Below are 4329 nucleotides of genomic sequence, written 5' to 3'. Positions count from 1 at the left end.
ATATTCAAAAAGTGATAAAGTAGCCCCCCAACAAAACGACGTCGTTTTGCAGTTTCCGTCCAAACTAACGGTTTTGACTAACAGAGTGGCCAAAATTCAATAATTTAGTAGTTTGGGGGGCTACTTTATCACTTTTGAAACATTAGGGGGCTAAATCGAAAACGGCTGGTAGTTTGGGGGGCTTTTTTATATTTTTCCCTAAATATTATTTTTTACTTTTTCTTCATTTTTTTTTATTCTTTATTTTTCTACTTTTTTAATGATTCTCTTTTAACTAAACCAACCAACAGCTATTTTGTCAATTTCATTCTATGATTGTCTTTTTGTTTTCTTTTTTTGTTTTTTGTTTTTTTAATGAACCAATTGCTATAATTTGGGATCAATCGAACCAACAGCTATTTTTTTTAATGAACCAACAGCTAGCTTTTTTTTTTTCTTTTCTTTTTAATGGCAGTGTTTTTATGGCTGGTTTTTTGACCATTGGCATGGCAGTGTTTTTATGGCAGTGTTTTGTAGCTGATTTTGGACCGTTGGCTGGCAGGTTTTTATAGCCAACGGTTTTTTTTTTTTTTTTTTTCCAACGGCTACCACTATAAATGTATATATATCTTATTGTTGGTAGTTTAACATACATCCATTGTTTCTAATTTCCATATATTTGAACCCAAATATCTCTTTCATTCATTCTTTGCTTCTTTTTCTTCTTCTTTTTTTTTTTTTTTTTTTTTTTTCTATGAATCATATTTTTAAACTTGATGACCTTTTATATGACTCTTCTTCTGATGATGAGTTAGAAATAATTTTAGCAATTTCTATGGCAAAAGAACAATTTGATAGCGAAAGAGGACCAATATCACGTCGTGATTCTAGTCAACGCCGCAATACCATTTGCAGTAATTCTTTGCAAGGTCAAGAAAACCTTTTCTGCGACTATTTTGCTGCATCGCCAGTTTATCCTGCCAAAACTTTTCGGAGGAGGTTTCGTATGCGTCATGAACTTTTTATCTACATTCATGATGCAATAGTAGATCATGAGCCATATTTTCTCCAAAAAAGAAATGCCGCTAGCAAGCTTGGGCACTCTTCCCTACAAAAGATGATTGCCGCACTTAGAATGCTCGCTTATGGAGTAACAACAGATCTTATGGATGAATACTTACGAATTGAAGAATCTACTGCAATGGAGTGTTTTAAACTATTTGTTCAAGCGGTGAATTCAAAATTTTCCACCGAGTACTTGAGGTCGCCAACCCAAGATGATGTTACTAGATTGCTAGCATTTGGTGAAAGTCGTGGATTTCTAGGTATGTTGGGAAGTTGATTGCATGCATTGGAAGTAGAAGAATTGTCCAAATGCTTGGAAAGATATGTATTCTGGTCATATCCATGAACCAACCATTATTTTGGAAGCCGTGGCATCTTATGATCTTTGGATATGGCATGCATTTTTTGGGTTACCAAGTTCTCACAATAACATCAACGTGTTAGAACGGTCTTCTGTATTTACCAATCTAGCTGAAGGGCGTGCACCTCTAGTAAACTACTCACTCAATGGTCACGACTATATGATGGGATACTATCTTGCCGATGGTATATATCCTCCATGGGCAACATTTGTAAAAAAAATCATGCTTCACAAGGAAATAAAAGAAAAAATTTTGCTGCAGCTCAAGAGTCAACAAGGAAGGATGTAGAGCGGGCATTTGGAGTACTCCAAGCGCGATTTGGTATTATGTGTGGACCTGCACGTTTACACAAACCTGAAATGCTTAAAGAGATTATGACAGCATGCATAGTATTGCATAATATGATCGTTGAAGACAAGCGAGATTTATACCTTCGATTATGAACAAATCAATGAGATTCCACTCGTACCACCATCACATGAGCATACAGTTGAATTTTTGGACTTCATGCAAAATCATCATCGTATTAGACATCGAGCAACTCATTCTCAACTCCAGTCGAACCTTGTCAAGCATTTATGGCAAATACATGGCCCATAAGAACTTTTTATTTTAAATTTTGTATGATTGTACTATGGCTAATTGTTTTTTTTTTTTTTTTTTAAATACCCAGTCTATTAACAAATATATTAAAAAAAAAAAAACCTATAATTTCATATGATTGCACTATGCCTATTAAATTGTAATTCGTATGATTGCACCTTCAGTTTCCAAAGATGTCTTAGAATACATTACAAAAAAAAATAAATAAATAAATAAAAAAAATCAAGAAAACAACAAAAATATTTAGTTAATTTGACAGATTTGATAGGAAATCGAATATGAGCATTGTGCCTTTTACCAAAAAAAGAACAACCTATAATTTAATGACGCACATGCACCCCCTATCGCAGTTATATACAAGTTCATGCTATTGTCTGCAAAAGCTTTAAACATCTTACAAAGATTCCTCTCAGACATGATGGAAGATTCTTGGACACATGCATGCCAATGTTTTGATCACATGTATTGTATAATTAGAACAAAGAACAATTATCTTAGAATATCAAATGGGTAATGAGGATTTAGGTGATCCCAAATGCTACACCTTCTCATACAGAATTTCACACATTGCCTTTGCACACAAAGAAAAGGAACTTGATATACTGATTTACAAAATTATACAGATGCTACACCTTCAGTTAGAACCTCATCAGAGAAGGATCTTCATACATGTAAACAACACAAGCATTCTTAGCTTTAATCAATGTGCAACAAAGAGGTCTGTGCTATTCTTACCTTCAATAGCAAAATAGTCACTGAACAAAAAGATGACAAAATCAATGACTATTTGAAAAATTACATGATTAGTTTACTTAAATACAAAATAATACCCAAATACCAATGACTATTTACTACTACGCTTCTCAATGATTTCCATTTGGAGAGATTGAATATATTCAACTTGCACTTTAGACAAGTGGCTTGTATCCATCATCATAATTTCTCTTTCTTCTTTCTTTTGTTCCCTTGCCTCTTTCCTAAGTTCAACCTCAAGCTTTTGTTTCTCAAACTCTTCTTTCTTTTGTTCCCTTTCCTCTTTCCTAAGTTCAACCTCAAGCTTTTGTTTTTCAATACGAATGATCTCCTCCTTTGTTGTATCGATCTTTTTCTTTCTCTCCTCATGTAATCTCTTATTCGCTTCCGCTAATCCACTCAAAAACTCCATCACAATCTCTTTCTCTCCACAATTGTTGCTCTTTCTTTTTCTCTCTCTCTCTTTCGCGGCCTTCGTGCCTATAGGTCTCTCCGAGTATACATGTACATTTTGATCATCGTTATCTTCCCCTAAAAGTATAACATCTCGAGGATAAGAAGTACTTGTATCAAGGCATTTCCTTTTCAAATTTGATTGACCCAACATATATTTCTTCCATTTCGGTACTGTCTTCAACATATTCCACAAAAGTTCAAATTGAAATATGGCACTGTTATTGAACTCCCAGTACGTAGCCTTTGCCATATTGATCAGAAAGAAAATTCATAAAATGAAAATAATTAAAATCTTGAATCAAATAAATTACTAATTTACACTACTAGTAAGAAATCATTTATACCTTATAATACCACTCTAATTCCTGTGTTCAACTTGTTCTAAGTACCCACAGAATTTGTTGATGACTTTTTGGATGAAAGACCACCGATTTGGTAAAGAATGTGCAGTCCATTCTACAGTGGTTTCTTTCTTGTTCTCATTATAGTTCTCCAAAATCCTATCCCAAAATTTGGTGCTGTTTTGAGAATTCCCTTGAATTGGATCAAGGCCAGTATTGTGCCAAGCCTTTACTAGTAAAAAGTCTTCTTATATTGAGAAGGTTTTTTTTAGTAGTAGATTTCTTTTTAGGTTGGGGTAGATTTTCATTGTTGTATTGACGCCCCCCTTGTAAGATCATGGTGAAGCTTTGGTAGGAGTTTCATTGAACTCTTGCAACCCCTCTTGTGAGTCCATGAGTGCAAGTAGCTTAATGAAAAAAAAGAACTAAAAATATCATAAATTTGGTCCATTCATAGAGCCATGTAATAGTAAAGATGCAATAAATGTACACATAACATCCTAATTTGCCTTGAACCAATCCCTTAACAGTCAGGAGAATAAAATCTAAATGATATTCAATAACCCTCGCCCCTAAAATGACCAAAAAGAAAAGAGTGGTAGCACCTACCAATAACTACAATGTAGTTCTTTTTTAAAGATGCACTTTTGGCTTGGGAAATCAGAGGGTACAAAAGCACTCAAAGACTAAACTGTAAATTTAAATCGAAGCAACAAATTATTCAATCTATAGTGCTGCAATGTGGGATCTACTTCCCTAATTTATTGGGT

The 4329-nt window shown here is 34.0% G+C and overlaps 1 pseudogene; it reads left to right on the top strand.

Moving 5' to 3' along the window:
- The first annotated feature begins 733 nt into the window (after window positions 1-733).
- LOC132162305 (uncharacterized) lies at window positions 734-1849 on the top strand (annotated as a pseudogene).
- The last annotated feature ends 2480 nt before the right edge of the window (window positions 1850-4329 follow it).

This window comes from Corylus avellana, chromosome 10, assembly GCF_965113065.1.
Source record: "Corylus avellana chromosome 10, dhCorAvel1.hap1.2, whole genome shotgun sequence".
NCBI lineage: Eukaryota > Viridiplantae > Streptophyta > Magnoliopsida > Fagales > Betulaceae > Corylus > Corylus avellana.
The sequence above is the reverse complement of the archived record's forward strand: the minus strand, read 5'-3'. Positions and strand labels throughout refer to the sequence as shown.